Source organism: Chelonoidis abingdonii, chromosome 19 (assembly GCF_003597395.2).
Source record: "Chelonoidis abingdonii isolate Lonesome George chromosome 19, CheloAbing_2.0, whole genome shotgun sequence".
NCBI classification, from domain to species: Eukaryota; Metazoa; Chordata; order Testudines; family Testudinidae; genus Chelonoidis; species Chelonoidis abingdonii.
The window spans coordinates 40864733-40887499 of NC_133787.1; the positions used below are offsets into that span (position 1 = coordinate 40864733).

The following is a 22767-nucleotide window of genomic DNA, read 5'->3' on the forward strand; positions in this document are numbered from 1 at the left end:
ATAAAAATCAATGAGTTTTTATTTAATCGAATATTTTGAATAAAATGCTTTTAAGGAAAAAACCTATTTCAAGATAGTTTTAATTAAGATACATTATAGCTCAAAGATCTCTCATCGATGGAATAGGGATTATAAATTCTAATTCTATAGTACAAAACAATATATCATGTAATGTTTACGAAAAGTTTTGTAAATGAGCTCCATAGTTCATGGATTAGGGACCCAATTTTAGGGGTTCCAAGGGCTTCTGTATAGATTATTTAGGTTAACTTTCTATCTATCCAGTGGACTGAGTGCTCAGTCTAAGAAAGAAACAGCAGATGGTTAGTTTTGCAGTTCTCCAACTGTGGATTTGGTGTCTCGGAGATAACATGCTTCTTAACAGCAAAAATGTTTTAAATAAATAATACAGAGAGGTGAGAAATAACAGACCTCAACCCTATTGTTCCTCATCCAAAATTGTGTATACAGAGTCATCCCCTTACCTCTCTCTAAATGTCAACGTTCAAAAAGTTCAATGAATGATTGTGGGGTGGAATAAGATCTGGACAAGGAGAAAGTCTGTGAGATAAACGTGAGAAGGGAGGGACAGGCGTAGAAACAAAAGTGAATCCGTTTTGAGCAGCAATATCCGGAAGTCTGGAGGTCTTTCTGAGTATAGCCATCTGAGTTGAGATCTACCATACATTCCTCACTAGAGGGAACATTATATAATGGCAGTAACCTAAACAGTATAAAAGAGACCGAGTTTGGGAATATTTAATTAAGTTCTCTACCTGTGGGGTAAGACAGGCCACGCATGGCAAATGGCAAAACACTGAAGAAGAAATGCAAGACCCGATTCCCAAAGGAAACAACTATTAGAAGTGTTCTCTCAGGAGAACCTGCGTTGAAGACGATGAAAGGAACATGTCTGAACATGTAGGATCTTTAGGTTGGTAAACTTTTTTTATTCATACTTCTTTCTTAAGGACTACCCCCCTGCTTTGATTAAAATAGACTTTTTCAGTACTGTATCCATAGCATACTGCTATTTGCTACGAATGCTAAAGCGTTTTGGGAAAAAAAAAAAATCTACAGGCTACACAGTGCTGCGTGACAAGTGTAACGGGAAGCCAGAGACTCAAATGGACGCTCATGGAGGGAGGGAGGGAGGGTGTACTGAGGACGTCCAGCAATCCCACAGTCCACAGCAGTCTCCGAAAAGTGTTTGCATTCTTGGCTGAGCTCAATGCCTGTAGGTTCAACACATTGTCTGGCGTCGGTTCAGGGTATAGCTTGGACAATTTACCCCCCCCCCACGTGAGGGAAAGAAATCATTTCTTGACTTCTTTCAGTGTTACCCTGTGTCTCTGAATGCTGCTGGTAGACGCGATGCTGCAGCAGTGAAGAGCAGTATCCGCTCCTCTCCCCTCCCCGGTGGCAGACGGTAAATATGACTGAATACGTCGTCACCATCAGCCCGTGAGTGCTCCTGGCTGGCTCAGGAGCAGTGCCGGGGCGCTGGGGTAAAAATAGGAATGACTCCCGGTCATTCCCAGTAATGGTACAGAACGGCTGGTAACCGTCCTCTCATAGCAACTGGGGGCTGAGCTCCATCAGCCCCTCCTTTCCTGTGTAAAGAAAAGATTCTGTCCTGCTTGGACGTATTAGTAGCGGCATGCTGGGGCTTCTCTCCCCGCACTGCTTAATGTCCTGCCTGGACTGTCATAGCACTGCGGGCTGCCTCCCCCTTTCATTATCTCACTAACAAGTCACTGTTCTTATTCCTGCATTCTTTATAACTTCATGACACAAATGGCCGGGACATGCCACGGTAGCCCAGGAAGGTTGGGAGGCAGGAAGCACGGGTGGGGTTGTTGCAGGGCACCCCCCCATAATGGCAGTAGCTCATAATTTTCTGCGGGATCTGACATGGAGCAGCTATGCTCTCTGATACGCTGGTTCTCTAGTACGCTTTCCCCATATTCTAGGCAGGACTGACCTCTTATTTTTAGAAACCATAAAAGAGGGATTTACTCGGGAGCATTTCCCAGTTTTGCCTTTGTGCCCCCGGCCGATCTCAGCCGGGGCACCATGATAGCAGCAGACAGTAAAGAAGACAGATAACTGTCATCTCATTGCCAATTACACCGGCAGCGGACGGTACAGAACGACTGATAACCGTCTGTGCTATCATGCAAAAGCAAATGAATGCTGCTGTGTAGCGCTGGAGTATCGCCTCTGTTCCCGGCATTTCCAGTACACATACGGTGACTTAAAGGGAAAAAAAAAAAAAAAAAGCTGAACGGGCTCCATGGTTGCCATGCTATGGGATCTGCCAGGGCAATCCAGGAAAAAAGGGCAGGAAATGATTGTCTGCCGTGCTTTCCGGAGAAGATGACTGACGACATTTACCCAGAACCACCCGCGACAATGACTTTTGCCCACATGCCACTGGGCTCCAACCCAGAATTCTAAGGGGCGGGGGAGACTGGGGAACTTGGATAGCTACGGAATAGCTACCCACAGTGCAACGCTCCAGAAATCGATGCTAGCCTCGGACCATGGATGCACACTGCCAATTAATGTGCTTAGTGTGGCCGCGTGCACTCGACTTTATACAATCTGTTTTATAAAACCAGTTTATGTAAAATCGGAAATAATCCCGTAGTGTAGACGTACCCTGATGTGAGGTAGTATATTTTATTGACCAGCTTCTGTTGGTGAGAGAGACAGCTTTTGAGCTATTCAGAGTTCTTCAGGGCTGAGAAAGGTACTAGGGGTGTCACAGCTAATACAACATCGAACAGAGGTTTAGCATAGCAGTTAGCATGTATTCTAAGGACCATTCAAGCTTAAGTGGCCTCTAACACCCCTCTAGTCATAGACAAAAAAGGGGGATAGTGTGTTACAGATTGTTGTAATAATTCATAAATCCAGTGTCCCTATTAAGACACTGATTTTTAGTGCCCAGCAAAGTTATGAATTTAAGCTCCCAGGCTCATCTTTGAAAATGTTTTTGAGGTTTCCTTTGAGATAGAACTGAAAGGTCAGATATGGAGTGATTGCTTGTGAAAAGTGTCACCACAGGTGATAGGATGCCCTTCTTTTTTTACCATTTTCCTGTGTGAGTTCATTCGAAAGTGGAATGACTGTCTGTCTGGTTTTACCCACGTTGTTGTGGGGCATTTTAGTGCACTGGATGAGGCGGATCGCATGTTATGATAGGCATGGTGCAGGACCCATGGATCTTAAAAATATATTGTAGAGGGTTGTTGAGTATTGTAGGAGTGAGATAGGTTCCAGGATTTGCATCTTGTTCTGGCAGGGTCGGTGCTTCTTTGAGTTGGTGTGTCCTGGTCTTGTGGGAGTTGCTTCTGCTGATGAGCTTGGAGACGCTGTCAGGCTTGTTTGAGGCCAGAAGAGGGGATTCAGGAAAGATTTCTTAGAGGATGCACTCCCCATCGAGAATGAGTTGTAGTTGTTTGTATACCTGTATGGGTTCCAGTGTGAAGTGGTAGCTGACAACTAGAGGTGTGTAGTCAGATGGAGTTTTATTTCTGTATGAGTAGGTTCTCTTAGGCCACGTCTACACTACGGGATAATATCGAATTAGCTAAAATTGGTTTATAAAACATATTTATAAATTCGATTTCATGCGGCCACACTAGGCACAGTAATTGGCGTTGTGCGTCCATGGTCCGAGGCTAACGTCGATTTCTGAGCGTTGCATGTGGGGTAGCTCTTCCGTAGCTACCCATAGTTCCCGCAGTCTCCCCCGCCCCTTGGAATTCTGGGTTGAATCATTATTGTCGCGGGGTGGTCTGGGTAAATGTCGTCAGGCATTCCTTCCTCCGGGAAAACGTCAGCTGACAATCCTTTCGCGCCGTTTCCCTGGATGCCCTGGCAGACGGCATAGCACGGCAACCATGGAGCCCGTTCAGCTTTGTTTTTTTTCCAGCACCGTATGTGTACTGGATGCCGCGGAGAGAGAGGCGATACTCCAGCGCTACACGCAGCATTTCATTTGCTTTTGGCAATGATAGCAGAGATGGTTACCGAGTTCTGTACCGTCTATTGCGGAGAAAAACTGGCAATGAGATGCGGTTCTCTCTCCTCCTCTGTACTGTCCGCTGCTATCATGAGTGCCCCTGGCTGAAATCGCCGGGGAGCGCAACGCAAAAGCAAAATTGGGATGACTCACTAGGACTGAGTCAATCCTCCTTATGGTTTCTAAAAATAGAGTCAGTCCTGCCTAGAATAAGGGCAAGGGTATTAGGGGACCAATGTATCAGAGCACAGCTGCTCCGTTGTCAGTATTCACAGGGGTGCCCCGCAACAACCCCACCCGTTGCTTCCCTCCTCCCCCAACCTCCTGGGATACCATGGCAGTGTACCTGCCCATTTGTTGTATGAAGTAATAAAGAATGCAGGAATAAGAAACACTGCGTGTTGATGACATAAAATGGAGGGGAGGCAGCCTCCTGGCCGATGATAGTCCAGGCAGGACATTAAACGGTGTGGGGAGAGGAGCCCGCAGCTGCTGCTATGACAGTCCAGGCAGTAAAGAATCTTTTCTTACACAGGGAAAGGGAGGGGCTATGAACCCCCAGTTGCTATGATGAAGCTGGTTATAGCCGTTCCTGTCCATCTATGGGAGTAACCAGCAATGTTGGCCTCGTGTCAACATGTTAGATATTCATGAGAGACGGCTACTAGTCCTATTGCACCGTCTACGCCGGGGAGGGGGAGGGGAGAGGAGCGGATACTGCTCTTCACTGCTGCAGCGTCGCGGTTCTACCAGCAGCATTCAGTACACATAAGGGACATTGAAAGTAGTCAAGAAATGATTTCTTCCCTTTTCTTTCACGTTGGTGGGGGGGGGGGGGAAGAAACTGAGGAGCTGTTCCCTGAACCACGCGACACTGTGTTTGAACCTACAGACATTGGGAGCTCAGCCAGATGCAAATACTTTTTCAGAGACTGCTGTGGACTGTGGATGCTGGAGTCTCAGTACCCCCTCCATCCATTAGCGCCATTTGAGTCTCTGGCTTCCCGTTACGCTTGTCACGCAGCGCTGTGTATCCTGGAGATTTTTTTTTCAAACGCTTTGGCATTGTCGTGTCTGTAACGGAGCTCTGATCAACAGATTTGTCTCCCCATACAGCGATCAGATCTAACATCTCCGTTTACGGTCATGCTGGAGCTCTTTTTGGTTTGGGACTGCATCGCCACCCGTGCTTATCAGAGCTCCACGCTGGGCAACAGGAAATGTAATTAAAAGTTCGCGGGGCTTTTCCTGTTTACTTGCCCGCTGCATCAAGTTCAGATTGCTGTCCAGAGCGGTCAGTGGTGCACTGTGGGATACCGCCCGGAGGCCAATAACATCGATTTCTGTCACACTAACCGTATCCGATATGTTAATATCGAATTAGCGCTTACTCTCTCGTCGGGGTGAAGTACAGAAATCGATTTAAAGAGCCCTTTATATCGATGTAAAGGGCGTTGTAGTGTGGACTGGTACAGCGTTAAATCGATTTAACGCTCTTTAAATCGATTTAAACGCGTAGTGTAGACCAGGCCTTAGAGTATTTGGGTGGCCCACTCTATGATGTGATCTTCTTCCCTGGTGGAGTGTCCTTGTTTTGTGAAGGCGATTTTGAATGTGTTAAGGTATATATCTCGGAAATGGCATTTCTCCTTGGAGCATATTCTGTGATATGAGTGCCTGACTGTAGACAACAGATTTCTTTGTACATTCGGTGTGCTTACTGGATCTAAGAAGGTAGGTGTGGTGATCTGTGGGTATCTTGTATATAGTTGTCTGTCGGGTTCCATTGTTGAAGCTGATTGTGGTGCCCAGGAAGTTTTGATGCTAGTATGGGAGTGTTCCAGAGAGTTTAATGGATGTGTGGCTGTGATGGTTGTTGAAATTGTGGTAGGGAGGGAGTATGTCGTCTGGCCAGAGTGTGAAAATATAATTGATGTATCTCAGGGATATCATTAGTTTTGTGGCACATTTCTTCCCTGTCTTTGTCAATTTTCTTTTCTGCATTTTCTTCCCTAAGGAAACTCTCAATCCCCACCTGTGGGCTTCCCTTCTTGTCCCTTTCCATTCCATCACTAAAACAAGCAGTGAGAAAGAGTTTGTTTAAATTTAAAGTGGTATAATCTTTAGAATGTAGGTGGGTAAAAGTCTCACCTCTAAGTCATTGTTTTAGGCTTATGTTCTGATTTAGGGCACACTGCATCTGTTGTACTTACTTCATGTTTGGAAGGTTGTCTTTGCAGCCATGATGCTTGGAAGCTTTAAGTGAAAGCTGAGATTCTGCAAATTATGAAAATGCTACATGAGCCCCAATACATCAAGTATGTTGGATCTGGCTTGGGGGCTGTATCTTTGTGTCACAGTTCAGGGCAACTGCACCTGAATTTCCTCTCCATGGTCTAGCAAGGGCACATGCTCTCAGCTCCTTAGCATCATATCTCTTTGATGGGAGACCCTTGTCTGTCTCCCTCCTAACTGGTGTTTTTCCAGACTGCACAGTATCTTGCCTACATTGGATTTCTGTGACAGGGACGACTCACCACCAATGCCACCTAGTGGGCAGGGCAGGCTTTTTCCCCACTTTCTCATGATAGCTTGGCCCTTTTGATGGTCTGTCCTTTTAGTGAGTCAACCCTCTGGCCAGGTCACATGTTCAAGTCCACCCTTTTCGGGATACGTATAAGGAGTCTAGTAATGTGGAAGTCTTCAGAAGTCAGCAAGGGGTACAGGGCTTTACCCTGGGTTGGGAGCATGGGGTCTAGACCCTTGTATCATCAGGGTCTTCTTCTAGGTTCTTTGCTGAAGGATAGACATCTATCCTGGTTGCTTGGTAAAGGAGCCCAGGTCCACCCTCTCCGCCAGGCTCTAATCTAGGACCCAATAGTAGGCAGCTAGCCCCTGCTCATTGCTGTGCTATCCAGTTGCCTCCTAGAATTGCTTCCTCTCAGTGCCCCTCTTCCCGTAGGGTAAAGAACTGAAACACAAAAATAAAGTTTCTGACAGTCATGAGTCCCTCCTTTGCAGGCTTCTTCAGGTCATTATCACCAAGCTTCAGGCAGCAAGAGCTCCTTCCTAGGAGTTCAGAAGGCTGGCAATTTAGCTACTCCTTGTTTCCCTTTTTAAGCTCTCCCTCCAGCTTTTGCATGCCTGGTCAGGCAGGCAAGGGGTCCTTAACTCCTCCTTCTCCAGCACGGGGTTTCTATACCCTGTCATAGGTCCCCAGGGGGAGGGATAGCTCAGTGCTTTGAGCATTGGCCGGCTAAACCCAGAGCTGTCAGTTCAGCCCTTGAGGGGGCCACTTAGGGATCTGGGGCAGCAAAATCAGTACTTGGGCCTGCTAGTGAAGGCAGGGGGCTGGACACAGTGACCTTTCAGGATCCCTTCCAGTTCTATGAGGTATAGCTCCATATATATTATTATTTTTTTAATATTATAAATCAGGATACCTGAGCAGGCCTGCTTTGCTTTCTCCTCAGAGGCTATACACAGCATTCTTCAGTGTTGTGTCAGGGTTGGATGCAGCCTCACCGCTGCATCCGTATAGGGGAGCTGCACAGTGTTCTCCCACCCTCATGGAGCCAGTGGTCTGTGCTTCCCACTGCGATGCTGGAGCCTCCACACTTATTTGACAAATACAGTTTGCAGAATTTTTCAGTATTGTGCGCAGAATTTTTAATTTTTTGGTGCAGAATGCCCTCAGGAGGAATGACAGTGATCCTGAATTGAACATTCATGTCTAGCTTAAGGCTGTATGGTAATGTCTGATTTTAACGGAGAAACCGTAAAAAGCTAAAATAGTTGTCATTTCCCAACATCCCTTACATACATTGTTATGACAAGTTGTTGATGTTTCAGGTGTAATGTGTAGAAACTGCTGAATGGTGGTACACTATGAATATATATGGATGAATAGTGTTCTGTATTATAAATCTGCCATCCCAAAATATACTTCAATATTAAAGTTTTACATAATACATTACGTAGTGTGAATTACCGATCTTTTTCATTTGGATGCGGTCAATCCATCCATCAGTTATCAATGTGGTGAACATTGAAGTCACACAATTGTTATTTTCTAAGTAATTAAAAAATCTTTCAGATCACTTACAAAGTTTTAAGATGGTACAATAAAAATTATCTTGGTTTTCCAAACAGGAGTGGAGTTAAAAGGCTATCTTTTGCTTTTCAAGTGAACATGAGCGAGATAGACAGTAATTCACTATTGGCTTTTAATATCCAGAACATGCAGACAAGTTGAAACGTGCCAAGGAAACATTTAGAGAGTAAGGTGAAGTCTCTTATATTGGGGGTGAGCTTTGCATTTCAAGAAGGTATGTGTGGAAATAAAGCTCTGCTCAGAGACTTTCTTAAAATACATTTATCTTTTTAGTTGCATGCTACATTATTCTCCCTGCCAAAATTGCAGGCCACATTCCTGTGCCAGCAATTAAAAACAATGCCAGAGGGAAAGGAAAAAAAGCACCCATATCTTTAGTCTGCAGTCCCTTCAGAAATGACCTGTTGTGTTGGTACCACCTTGCCTGGAGGTCCGCACAGCAAACACAGACATAAAAATCAGTAGTAGTTCTGGTAGTACTACATTGCAGGGAAGTGATAAACTGCAAATTTGAATAGTGTCTGTTTTATATTATGGTAGTTTTTGTGATCCTTTGCATTGAATTCCTGGTCCATTAAGTCCAGTATCCTGTTTTACAGTGACCAGAACCAATTACTTTTTGTAAAATCCAATTCAACCATTCTTTTAAAGCTATATACTAAATTGCTGCATTCTTGGGACAGGGACTTTCCCTTCCTGTGTGTTAGGGAAAGTACCTAACACATTTTGAACACTACTGCAATCTAAATAACAGTAATCTGAAGTGACACAGTATATCTTGTTTCAATCCTAATTTCTCCTCTACTTTTGAAAATTGACTCATTGCAGACACTTGTTAGCAATGGGTACCTCTGAACTCCTGTAGAAAACAATTTCAAGAATTTCATTCCCTTCAGCTGTTTTAGAAACTGTGATTGAGATCTGGTTCTGCCAGATGGCGGTGCTTGAGTGCACAGGTGATAGATGTTTTAGCTAGTGTATACAGAGGTAATGTGAATTGGAAAAGGTAATGGAAAACAAGGCTTCTATTTGAATGAAAATAGAGCTGGCAAACACTACTTTAATACAATTACTCAGCACACGTGCAGTTGTATTTGATCTTTGAGTCAGCCAAATGGGAAGAATTTATTCACTTTAACAATATCTGTGATCAGCTCCAATGGCAGCTTTTTGCTGAAGCTAATCCCTTAACTAATTTTTTATGTGATAAACTTGGCCTTTGAAAATTTAGCAGCTCTTGAAAAATTTGAGCCAGTTGACCTTTTCATAACACTTGTTTTAATGGAGAAAGCCAGACCCATTACTTGTAGAGTAGACCCATACCATCTACTATTAGTTTGTTCAACAAGCATTGCTGTCTAATAACTTGGTTACTTTTACTTATCAAAAATGCTGTAAGTTAAAGATGTTACATACACTATTTAATTAGATGCTACTGTTTTGTGGAAACAATGTTGGATGGTGTGAATTTTCTGCTATTTTTCAGCTTGGGTTCAGCATGGTTCTTTATTGCTCTTGGATGAAGAGGTATAGCATCAGTATGGATGTTGACCACTGACATGTTAGCCCCAGTTGGACAGAGTCTTCTCAGCACTGTCCCACAGTACTCTTGTCACTGCAAGGTGGTCTCTCTGATCCATTTTATGCACACCACTGCTCAAAGGTCAAGTGGTTGGCAGTCAGTAGTGCAAGAACCAGTGCACACACCGTGATGCTCAGTTTTGCACTACTTTTAAAGCAAATTGCTTCACTGTGGATATTTTTAAAAATAATTTTAAATCATTGCCATCATGCCCAAAGGAAACAATCCTGTGAACTGACTCCGAGCTGGTGAGAAGCTAGTTTTTGGGACTAATATTGATTCAGGGAAAGGGAGAGATCTAGGGTTAGCTGAGCAAAGTGATATGCAGTACCCTGCTGTGTGACCAGGTGGCCACATAACTGGCAGAACAGTAAGCAATGCCATGAAAAAAATCAAGAGACTTACGGTGCAGTACAGTTAGCCCAGGGACACCAATAGTAGTTCAGCTCCAGATGGGAAGCCTCTTCATTTTCTGAGGAGCTGGCCCAAAATCTGGTAACTTTGCCTTCCACGTATCTAGAATTGCTGTCACAGTACAAAAGTGTCTTGTGACCTTATGGTGATGGGTGAATGATGGGGAAAAAAACCCTGGGTGTTTGGGTGGACCGGGCAGTACTCGTTAAGGTGCAAGTTGGATAAGCCTCTGCCTAGAGTCCCAGAGCCTAGAGTTGCAGTTACATCAGTGTCTCATCTAAAAAATATGTATGTTTTGGGTTTGTTCTTTTTTCGTGGTTAGGAAGCAAAACTTTAAATGTGAATTGAGTGCAAGTTACATAGTCAGCTGCTTGAGTTTGCAGGTAGCCTCAGACAATAATTCTGAGACACATGAACTACCCCATTCATTTCTGGCATATTAACTTTAAGATCTGCTAATCTGCGGGGCCTCCCCACCAACAGTGCCCCAACAAAGGTGTGTGTGTGTGTGTCTCCGAGGAAGAGTGCAGTGAGTCTGGTTTACCCATCCACCTAGATACCCTTGCATCTGGGTTGTAAGTGGGTGCTGTTACTCCTGTTTCTCAGGCTGTTGGTTGTGGGAAGAGGACTGCTGCTGCTCTCCTGACAGGGAGGCAAGAAGGGGGCCTTTTGTTGTTACCCTGGCTTCTTTTGAGTTTAGCAAGGGATTCCAAGTCACTGCCACTCCAAGTGGTAGATGGAGCCACAGAGGGCCCCATGTTGTAGTATGGCTAGGGCTGCAAATTCCCTTAACTTGGCCCTGGGATTAGGGAGTCATGGAGCTCTGCTAGAAATTCTGAACGTGTTGCCAGGATCTCAGAATCTGTTAACAGGGATCCAGAGATGACAACTGACCTGGTATGGTAGGAGGAGGCAGGGTCTGCAAATGAGTATCACTCTGCAGCATGTTGACAGTTATTGTAAAATATACCAGAGAGTACTACTGATGCATGCTCGGTGGCTCGGAGAAAAGCTTTCTGATTTTTACTAATGTTACCTTCAGTATTGTTTAATAAGGTGGATATAGCTTCTTCATGAAGGTAGCAGTGTCACTATCTCTGCGCCATCCTCTGGACATAAGTGGCTGCCGAGGATAGTGTCACCATTTAGTTCCTGTCATGATACCCAGTACTGGTAAATTCTTCCTGCTTTTAGCTGCTCTTTTCCATTATGGGGAAAATGCCTCGTTCAGTTTGCACAGTGGCTTCCTGACGCATTCCATGTGGCTAGACTTAAAATGGCGGAGAAGCAGGGAAAACTTTTTTTCTAAAAGTAAATCCAAACATTGTAAATAAGAAGATTTTTGGCAATGTGTTTAATGCATTTATATTATATTGTACCTATTACACCAGGTTTTAGCATGGGACATTGTCATAGCATCTAGTGCTTATCTAGCTGAAATCACAAACAGTTTTTCTGATAATGTGGTTGTGCACTAAAGCAAATTACTTCTGTCTTTTTATAATGCCTTAGTGTTAAGCAGATGTAGCATTCAAATTGGTGTGCCACTAACACATTCTTGGGTAGTGGGGTCATAACATTTAACTTGTGGAATTATCTGTTAATCATTGCACTTGTTTACCCCACTCTCATGGAGTTATGTCCAAATGTCTTTTTCAATAATTGAAGTATTGTGAACCTCAAGCATTCATAATCATGAGTCAGTCCCCATCTTCCCCCAAATCACAAACTGTTAAGTAAATTGTATTTATTTGCCTTCTAGTTTTTTTGAGCCTTTAGGGTTCATATTTTCAAGCTTTTCCTGCTCCCATGAAGACTATGGGTATGTCTACACAGCATTTTAAGTACGGGTCTGAGCCTGGGCTCAAGCCAAATTCCCATTGCATTCATACTGCAAATATGCTAACCTAGGGCTTAGCCCCAAGGTCCCAGGACCCTGCAGGGCTGGAAGGTCCTAAACCCATATTAAGCTGGGACCTAAGGTCTGAGCCCTATTGCTTTCCTGTGTGCACGCAGCCCTGCATTAACTCAGGTCCCAGAAGTCCTCCAGATATATCCTGGAATTCCTGGTGGCAGAGGAGCAGTGCTTCAGGCAACCAGCACTGTGTCTGGAAGCGCCATTACTGCCTGACTGAGTGCACTCCCCCTTCCTGCTCTGCCTCACTTGTCCAGAGCAGGAAGCAAAGCTGCCAGGCGAAAGACATCACCTGGCCACTAGGATGTTGTGGATAATCCTTCCCCTGGCCGTGCTGTGAGCTGGGCACCCTGCTGCTCCCGCTCCTGCAGGACAGCACTTGATCACTGCTCCACTCTCTGGCCCTTGCTTCTGGGCCCCTCCTGTGCTCTCTGGGGCTGCATGTGCAGGGGGACTAGGGCTATGTGCATTGTCAGGGCAATGAGTGGGAGCCAGCCCCAAAACTTCCCCACAGCTTCCTGGGGTTCTTGTTCTGGCTTGCTGCAGGAAAGTTTTGGGGCTAGCTCTGATCAAGCTAGTGTGCTAAAAATAGAGCATAGAGATGTTAGCACAAGCTGCGGGGGAGGAGGCTAGCTGCCCCATGTACTTACCTGTCTAAGACACTAGGCACATACTTAGTGACTAGCTGCTTGCACTACAGAAGCTAAACTCCATTTTCAGCATGCAATGTCAATCAAAGCCCGTGTGGGTATGTCTGCTTGAGCTGGAAATTACACCGTCCGTTTAGGCGTGTAGACATACCTCTGCAAACCGTCAGACAAATAGCATCATCTGTGGACTTACTGATGCTAATTTGGTACTGGTAACTGCTAGGGATAGGTTGCTCCCATAGGGCAGTGCTCATTTTTCATGCTGAATGGGACACTCATACTTGTAGTTTTCTGCTGCAGTGTAAGGGCTAGCTCATCACAGACATACAAATAGCTATTGTCTCTCATCCTGAAGTTCTGCAGTAACCAGGTCTGTAGAACAACACTGTCCCACCAGTCTGCACTTGTGATCCAGACCCAAATGTAATAGTCTGGCTGTTAATTATCCTGTGCAGTTACTGCATGGAGCTGGTTTCTATGTGGGGGATGTGCACCTTTTTTGCAGTGTAAATTGTGCAACTGCTTGGTTCTTGGCATGTATGCCTTTCACTGTCTCATTTCAGTGCCCTACCAAATTCATGGTCATTAAAAATGTGTCATGGACCATGACATCTGGTCTTTCGTGTGCTTTTACCCTATACTGGGGAGACCAGCATTTCTCATATTGGAGGGTCCCGACCCAAAAGGGAGTTGCAGGGGGACACAGGGTTATTTTAGAGGAGTTGCAGTATTGCTACTCTTATTTCTGCTCTGCCTTCAGATCTGGGGGGCTGGAGACTGGCAGCTGTTAGCTGGGGACCCAGGAATCCCCTGCCAGCAGTGCAGAAGTAAGGGTGGCAATACCATATAATGCCATTCTTACTCCTGCGCTGCTGCTGGTGGCTGCTCTGCCTTCAGAGCTGGGCTCCCGGCTAGCAGCTACTGCTCTCCAGCTGTCTAGCTTTGAAGGCAGCATTCCTGCCAGTAGCAGTGCAGAAATAAGGGTAGCAGTACCACAACCCCACCTACAATAACCTTGCAACCCCGCCTCTCACAGCTCCTTTATGAGTCAGAACCCCTACAATTACAACACCATGAAATTTCAGATTTAAATAGCTGAAATAATGAAATTTACAATTTTAAAAATCCTGCTGACATTGACCAAAATGGACCATGAATTTGGTAGGGCCCTACCTATGATGTCTGTCGAAAAGCTCCTGCAGAAACCTTTCTTGCTGAACAAGAAGAGAGCTGACTGTTCAGTCTAGCCACCATTTTGAAAAAAAACAACCTGAACATGGTATTGGGAATTATGGGAGATTCCCAGTGGAGGGAAATGTACAAGGAAACATCTCTTCTCACAATTGCCCTATGCTCTGAGGTATTCCAAAGGCCTTCTGAAATTGCTGAGCAGCAACTGCCTCAGAGAGTGATGCCAAGAGGTGTAGGTTAGATATGCAGAGGACAGTGCAACCGCAGTTGGGTAGAATGCAACCGAAGTGCAAAACTTGCAATGGTCCTGAACCCAACATTAGATAGCTTTTGTGGACACAGTGTACAATTCATTCTTACAAGACTGCGAACCTATTGGTTCAACTAACGTTTCAGTCTCTAGTCCAGAAGGGAGATTTTTAACCAAATTTCCCCTGGGATGCATTTGTTAGGCTCCTACTTGTTTCTTGGGACCCATGTACGTGCATGTTTGGGGAAGTACTTGATCTTAATAGATGATAAACGTTTTGCAAAAAAAACAAACAAACACAGGTTAAATCTGAGTTTAACATTTCCTCGTACAGTTCTTTCCTGATATAACATCTATCAGACTAACAGATTTCTCAGGTTGATTAACATGGTTCTCCTTGATTATACCTAATATTAATGGGGCTAAATAGATACTTCATGTGCATATATGAGAAGTAGCAGTAGTCTGGAGAAATTTTCAAATGTGGAAATGAGATGGAGCTATAATGATTTTGTTGTTAACAAATACTTACATAGTTTGTACCATATACTGTATCTATATAACACACTTCAGTAGCTTTGTCTAACAATTGACCATGTTCTAACTATGACTCTGACTTGTTTACTAAGTCGTCCTGTTACTACTGAGCAGTTAACTACAATGAAAAAAAAAGTCCGAGTGCTAAGTAAGCTTGAATATTGTGCAAAACAGACTTGCTAGGCAGGATTTTAAATAGTCTTGATTTTCAACATTGTTTTCACTTCATTTGAATTCTGCCTAAGTATTGTCAATAAATGAAGGGAGAAAGTTGAAATTTGAGATTACTCGAAATCCTGCCCCGGGAGCTTGGTATGCATGCACAATCATTTCACTCTTCCTTTCTTTCACTCCTGAATGTGGGCACAGGATATAATGGAAAAATAGTTGGAGCCATGGATGTGTTCGTTGTAACTAGCATGTATGGTATCATTCACTTTTTTAAAATATTTTAGAATGTAGAGCACACATTCAGAGAGCAGACTCTTCTCGCCTTCAACTCTGTGACTCTGTGCCAGCACTGAATACCTTCTCATATTGTGCTGGTGAATACTGTTTGTTAAACATTAATGTTTGTAATAAACTAAATATATAGTAATGTTTAGCCTCAAACATTGATCTTGGTTTTTAAGCACAAAGGAAAATGACATATAATCTGAATTATCTAGGAAGCATAAAATCTTTACAATAAGGTAGAAGCTAAAATTTGAGACAAGCTGAAGACCATGTAAAAAAGAATAATTTCAACAGTTGGGAGTACACATGAAATTTTACTGAAACGGAGATTAGTTTTCAAGTTATTTCTGTTTAATAAAACCATTCTTTGCAGGAGAGAGTTGGTCATCCTTGTAACTTGTAAAGGAATTAATTTTTTCAGAATAGGCCATTTTCAACCTTTCTTTAAAGAGCCCCGTTGGTTTGGTTTGGTTGGATTTATTTATTTATTTTTGTCATGAATTCTGTTTCAGCTCTTTTAGAGTGGGCAGACACAACTGAACTAAAAAATTTTTTAAACAAATATATAACACAGTTGAATAAAATGGAAAGTCACTTTGGATGTATAAATAGCATATTTTTATCTCAGGATCTCAAAATACTTTGTGTGAAGGCAAGCAAGGGATTAGGAAGTGAGAAGCTTGCTTGCTGTTCTTCACTGATTACCATATAAATAATAAAACTGAAACAAGGGGTCAGGGAATGAAGCTGTATCTTTGGCCTCTCTGCCTCTCAATGGGTACCCTTTTCAAGTGATGTGCCTACACCTGTGCTGCTTTGAGCAGAATCATGAGATTCACCCCAATTTTATATTAGACTGATGAGGCAACAGCACCCCCTGCTTTACCAATCATGTCTCTAGAAGGTCCATATGGGTTTTGGCCCTTGCTTAGATTTCCATCTGGGAGCCTGTGACCAGTGTGAAAATGTAGTGGCAGAATTTGTTCAAAAAACAGTATTTTTTTTTTATCCATCATAATATCACAAACAGGGAGAAAAGGGTATAAAATAAACAAGCATACAAGCATAGTGTTTTACCTAACCGTAGCCTTGCTTGCCAGGCACTCCTCCTCCCCATATTGGAGCTGGTCAGGTTAGGCTCTACCCCCACAGCTTTTGACTCTGACATTCTGAATTCTCCCTCTCTCTCCCGCATCAGTGAAAGTGTGAACACGTGTGTCCCTCACGAAAAAGGCTGTCTTCTATCCATTTCAAAGTTCCTTCATTCTAGAGTTCCTACCCAAAAATCTCCTGGCTGTACAGCAGGGCTCCCAAATGTGGTCAGACTGGTGTATATTTTTCTCCAGTGATGGTCAAATGTAGCCTCCCAACAGTGGACTTAGTTTACTGTCCGTTTGTGCACCAGGCAAGTGAATTAGAGCCTTTGCTAGATTCTGGAAACTTAGGAAAAACTCTGGTTGACATTCAGTCCTTAGGGTTCTATAGAACCAGCCATACCACAGTACTCAAACAAATAGAGAGAGACACAATATTTATAAAATTAATACAGATATCTCCTGTGGTCTTCTCAAGAGGATTCACCTGCCTGGTCTCTGAACAGAGGCAGCTCCCATTTTGTCCATGTAAAACATGTTGTTCACATCTGATAGCTGATCAGTAACCAACATGAAATGAACAAGGAGTACTTGTGGCACCTTAAAGACTAACAAATTTATTTGGGCATAAGCTTTCATGGGCTAAAACCCACTTCATCGGATGCATGCAGTGGAAAATACAATAGGAAAATACACACACACACACCACACACACACCATGAAGAAATGGGTTTTGCCATACTAACTATAATGAGAGTAATCAATTAAGGTGGGCTCTTAGCAGCAGGAGGGGAAAAAAACTTTTTTGTAGTGATAATCATGACTTAGGCTTCTTTACAATCACTCTGTCTAACCCAAAATGTTCAAATCCTGTCTACAGTGCAGCTTGCACTGTTTCTTCCATCCGTGGTAAACTGTAGCCACAAAGTTTGCTGGTGGGGATGCAGACAGACAAACACTTTCTCTATGCATTCATGAGCTGCATTGATTTAGGTTTTGCTACTTTTGTATGCAGCCCATGGGAACTAGAAGTAAGATTTTGTGTCTGGCTATATAAAATAGTCTCGTGTAAACTTGAAAGTTCTGTGAATGTCTGCCGGTGTTGCTGTATCAGTGGTGCATTTCTGCTAGTGCTGGCAATGGTAGGAGCACTAGTGTAAACTTGCTTTCAGCATTTTTTATCACTGTGCAATCTACACAGAATCTGGGAGTGACATGGTGATGAAAATGCGATGGGCAATGTATGCTAGCACTGCCACTGTTGCTAGCACTGTTGGAGATGTCCTGATCCTTCAGCAGTGGTAGATCTTCATTAAAAACTTAATTGATATAGATGTTGCTGTGATGTTGCACTCTATATGTTTTATGGAAATATGCCTATAAGTGTAAATATAATGTAACTGGAATATGCTTTATGCAAAAGGTCTCTTGTATCAATACAAAGCTTATAATCTACTAAGTGTGTTCAACCTATTTGTATGAATGTATCATTCTTGTATCTGAAGCTAGAAATATGAAGTATTACTCTGAAGTCCTATGGTAATTATGTAAAGTGTGGGCCGTTAAGGGTGGCTTGGAATCTTGATAGCTCCCATTGACTAGGACAACTGGTTATGAATGGCTCTGTTTACTTGCAAACCTTCCTGGGGACCTGCAGGCCAGCCCTGGAAGAATGAAGGCTGGGGTCTCACAGGACATGTCACATGATTCTGGAATCCATCTTAAACCTGGTGCTTTTCCATTTAGAAGAAGTGGGGATCCAGAGAGACAAAGGGTTCCGGCCTTAGGCTAAAGCTATAAAAGGGGGTGGAGCAGAACAAAGGGGGCTGCCAATCATGAGAAATCCCCTAGTTACCACCTGAGCTGGAACTATCAAGAACTGTACCCCAGAAAGGATTGGGCTCAGACTAGAAAGAAGTCTAGTCTGTGAAAAAAGCTTATTAGCACATCTGTAAGGGTGAGATTTACCTGTATTCAATTTCTTAATGTATTAGGCTTAGACTAGAGTGTTTTCTTTTATTTTGCTTGGTAACTTACTTTGTGCTTTCTGTTTATTACTTGAAACCAGAGTAAGTGATTAATACATGGGAGGAGCAAACAGTTGTGCATCTCTCTATCAGTGTTATCGAGGGCAGACAATTTGAGTGTATCCTGTATAAGTTTTTATACAGAGTAAAACAGATTTATTTGGGGTTTGGATCCCATTGTGAGCTGGGTGCTGGAGACAGGAGTACTTGCACACTTAACTGAAAACAGCTCAGCAGCTTTGGGGGTGTGGTTCAGACCCCAGCTCTGTGTTGCAGCAGGCTAGCATGTCTGGCTCAACAAGACAGGGTTCTGGAGTCCCTTGCCGTCAAAGAAAATGGGGCCTGGAGGTAGCACGTCAAGTGACAGTGCAAAAGGGGTCTGTGTGAGGGAACTCATCACAGTAGCCAGTGTTACAATGTAGCAAGTCCCTTGAGCAACAGCTAACAGTCTTCACTTCAAAGCCTGGTCTTTGGTATACAAGTGCCCAAAAGCTATCTGGAAAATTTCACCAGTTAATGTAGCTTTTAAACATATAACCTACTTTAATTTATGTAATTTCTTTAGCTGAAGTTTCATTATTTTTTCATTATAGTAGATTTAATCAAATTAACATTGATCAAACACACAACAAAAAGACCCCTGAAATAAAAATTTGAGACTATGATTTAACAAATTCAGTTCAATTAGTCACTAAACTTCTTGTTTTATACCAACTATAAACCTCTGTTTAGTTCTTTTGCCTTATATATGGGTTTAGCTTTATCATGGAGTGCCATAATGAATATTTATCATCCTTTTAATAGTAGCCACAGATGCTAGTTTCCACCTGCGCTCATTCAGAGTTTTTGCTAAAAATAATCTTGCTTCCTATTTGGTGTGTAACTTATAAAAGCTTCAGAGGCAAACCTGATTCTTGGGATATTTGACACCATTTTAGTAATATCGCACACACAAAACTATGCTAAAAGAATGTTAAAGTTACAAAGTCAAGTACTCTAAAAGTTAGGGAGTGCTTAGGGTCTTCATTTTTTTTTTAATAGTACGTAGCATTCTGTAGCAGTTAATATGTTCAAAGCACAGCGCCCATTGACGTCAGTTGCAGCTGAGAGTACTTGGCCCTTCTGCAAATCAGACCTAGGGTTTAAAGTTGGGACCTAGAAAATGAGGAACACACAGTAGTGAACACTGTTGTACAGACAAAACTACACAGGATCTTTTCAGGGGGCAAGACAAAGATGCCACATTTGTATAATAACAATTTGATTTATGACTAATAACTAATGCCTTAATCCTTAATACACACACTATACCTTACACACACACACACACCAGATGTTCTGCAGCTGCTGCATACTTACCAGTCCTGGATGTAGCTTGAGTTTGTGGCTTTATTTTGCAGCTTGGGTTCGTAGCTTGTGGCAGTAACTGGCCAGGAAAGCCGGCCACAAGGACGAGCTGGCCTGCACCAATGCCCTTCCATGTTGGCAGCAGAATGTTACCCTCCAAAGTCTCCCATCTCACCCATCCTTTTTGTAGGCTTTAGTTTGAGTCTATAGGTCTTGCTGTGTCAGGCTGCCTCTGAGTTTGGTGATTGATCACCCATCAGTTGCAGGCGTGACCTTCAGCCTCGGACCTGGCTCTGATCTTCCTTCTATTGCACCTTTTCTATTTAGGGTGGACTCTGCTTACTTTGTTAGGGCTCTTGTCTGCATCTTCAGCCGGTGGGGTTTGAACTCTATTTCATCAGGACAGGCTGGGGCTGGAGGTTGATTCCATCATTCATACAGGCCTCAGTCACACATCTAAACTAAACTAAGATTACAGCAGGGTTTGCAAAAATGAAGCTTGGAGGAAGCTTTTACAAAATAGAGTGAGTGTTTTAAAATGGAGTTTGAATTACAATATGGCAAACAGTGAACAGAAGTTACAATGTAGGCAAGTGTAGGGAATGGTGAACAGAAGTTACATTAATAAAGTGAACAACTGAAAACAATTTCATTTATCAGTTCTACAACACCTGTGAAAAGTTTGGTGTAAGTGACTTGTCCAGCATCTTATAAGACCTCTGTTGCAGAGGTAAGGGTAGAATCCAGTTTTCCAGAGTTGCATTAACCATTAGGCACCATCCTTTCTCCTTTCTGCAGCAGGTCTCCTTCAGTAAATGACTCTGATTCATCCCCAGAGCCTGGTCTATCTTGTGCACTTAATATTATTTCCATAGGAACACTGCATCATTATGTGGTCATGTATTTAAAGACTATCATAATGCATGCTCAAAAAGTTGAACAAATTAACCTTAATTGTGGCATTTCCTAACTTGAAAACTTGAATTTTGCAGCCTTAATATTCTTTTAATGTATTTTTGTGTGCGATTTCATAGGATTTTAAAAAAGCAAACTGAATCATATTGACACCTGTAGTGATGCGGGACTCACCCCTGCGACCCTGCCTGCTGGTCCGGTATGGGAATTAGCTCTCCAGTCTTGGAGTGTCCTCTGCAGGCCAATGTCCTGATGTCGCTGGCCCTGTGTCCCTCCCAGACCCTGGTGCCCCTCTCCCTTGGGTGCTGCCCCCTGGAAGTACCCCCACTCTCTCCCCACCCACTATCCCCACCTCCCCTCAGTCTTGGGCTACTGCCAGTCGCTATCTAGCCCCCGCTCACTGGGGCAGACTGCAGTGTAAAAGCCACTCATCATAGGCACGGGAGTTTTGGACCGGCTGCCTCTGCGTACCCTGGGCTGCACCCTAGTACCTTTGTGGCTGCGGCCTGGGGCTTTTCCAGGCAGGAGCTCTCCAGCTCCATTGCTCTATTCCCCAGCCCTGCTCCCACTCAGGTACCTTGTTCAGCTTTCCAGCCACGAGGCTCTTCTCCCTGTAGAGACAGGGAAAGACTGATTCTGCTCCTGGCCCACTGCCCTCTTATAAGGGCCAGCTGAACCCTGACTGAGGCATGGCCACAGCTGAGCCTGCTTCCCCAATCAGCCTGGGAACCACTTGCTCCCAGCGACAACCCTCTTCTGAGCTGTTTTAAGCCCTTTAAGGCCAGAGTGGATGACCATCCCGCTATACACCCACATGGATTATTAGTCTTATTGGAACCCTTAGCTCCACCGCACAGACATGCATGAGCTCAAGAGGCTAAATAAGTGATAACAATAGTAGGTTGTCATCCTCTGTGTGGGCCAGCATTAGAAGACGATGACATACGTTTCCTGTGGTTTCAGAGCAGTCTATTGACTGCCGAGGAAAGTTGAGGCCCATGAATCTTGGATTTCTTGCCAGGCCCTGGAGTGGACTCTGGTGACTACAGCCCTCTTCTGCCCCCATCTCGTCTAGCCTGTCCCTGTCTCAGTTCTGCAGGATTAACACTGTAAACAACCACAATGTATCACTTTTAATCACTTCCAGAATAGAACTGAACTACAGATACTTAAAAGTTTGTTTAATCTCAAAGGATTCCAAAGGACTTGATCAATAATGCATATATAGTATCACTGAAATGCAGTTATGGCATAGTAGCCAGGCACTTAATTGACGCACAACCTGCTACACAACAATTGAACTAGTTTTTGGTACTCAACAGTCCATTAGCAGCTTTAGTAAGACTGTAATCTGTTCTTCTTCTCTCCCCCACCACCCGGTCGCTTGGAGTGGTAGCACAAAATCCAACTTTGTACTTGGATTTCAGGGTGAGGCTCATTCTTTAACAGGAGGGTTTTCATTCCAAAGCGGCAGCTGTTTTGACCATAAAAGATTGCCTGAAGCTCCTAGATGGGGACTGTGGTCAACAACTACTTCGCAGGCACACTAAAACTGTCCATGGCAAAGGCAAAGGTTGTTTGTATACTAGATAGAGCTTTCTTTGGGGCCTATTGAAGGCTATTAAAGTGAACTCCCACAGGATCTAGCCACTTTTATCACCGCTTTCTGTTTCAAGTGCAAGGGACATTTCTTTGACTGTGCCTTCTTATGTTCTTAACAAATACACACACCACACCAGGCATAAAATGACTACAAAAATTAGTTTTTAAAAAGCTACTGTTTTCCCATTGGGTAGAAAGAGACTCACGGGTGACAAATGGTAGTCACATTGCTTAATGTGGTCGGATACTATGGTGATGAGGACAGTATAAGAACCTGAATATAAGAGAACTTTGAAAAGGCTTTGAAAAATCAAATATACGCTAGACCCCTTATATTGAGACGACAGTAAAATATTCAAGATGATTCTAATTTAGTGTGCTGTGTGCAGAATTCTGAGGGCCTACGTGCAAAGAAGGCCAATGTTTGATTGCATACATACAGATTTTCATTAAAAATCCAAAGGGGTAGAGCCTCAGCTGATGTAAACTCTCATATGTCAATTTACATCAGCTGAGGATGTGTTCCTAAATCCTTCTCATATATATGACATACTTTGACAGGTGACATGTGAATACCTTGAGAATTATTTGTTCTTGCAGATATTTCAAGATTGGCAGTGATGCATGCCACTCACCTGAG

General features: G+C 43.5%; 1 protein-coding gene across 8 annotated transcripts in view; it reads left to right on the forward strand.

Moving 5' to 3' along the window:
* NFAT5 (nuclear factor of activated T cells 5) overlaps positions 1-22767 on the forward strand; it is a 174445-nt gene that overhangs the window by 35340 nt on the left and 116338 nt on the right. Inside the window, exon 1 of one of the 8 annotated variants that reach the window (XM_032802657.2) lies at positions 8260-8361. The exons of the other annotated variants lie outside the window; for them this stretch is intronic. The gene's annotated coding sequence lies outside the window, so the exon portion shown is untranslated. Of the gene's footprint in view, positions 1-8259; positions 8362-22767 lie in introns of those variants that run through there. 8 annotated transcript variants of the gene reach the window in all.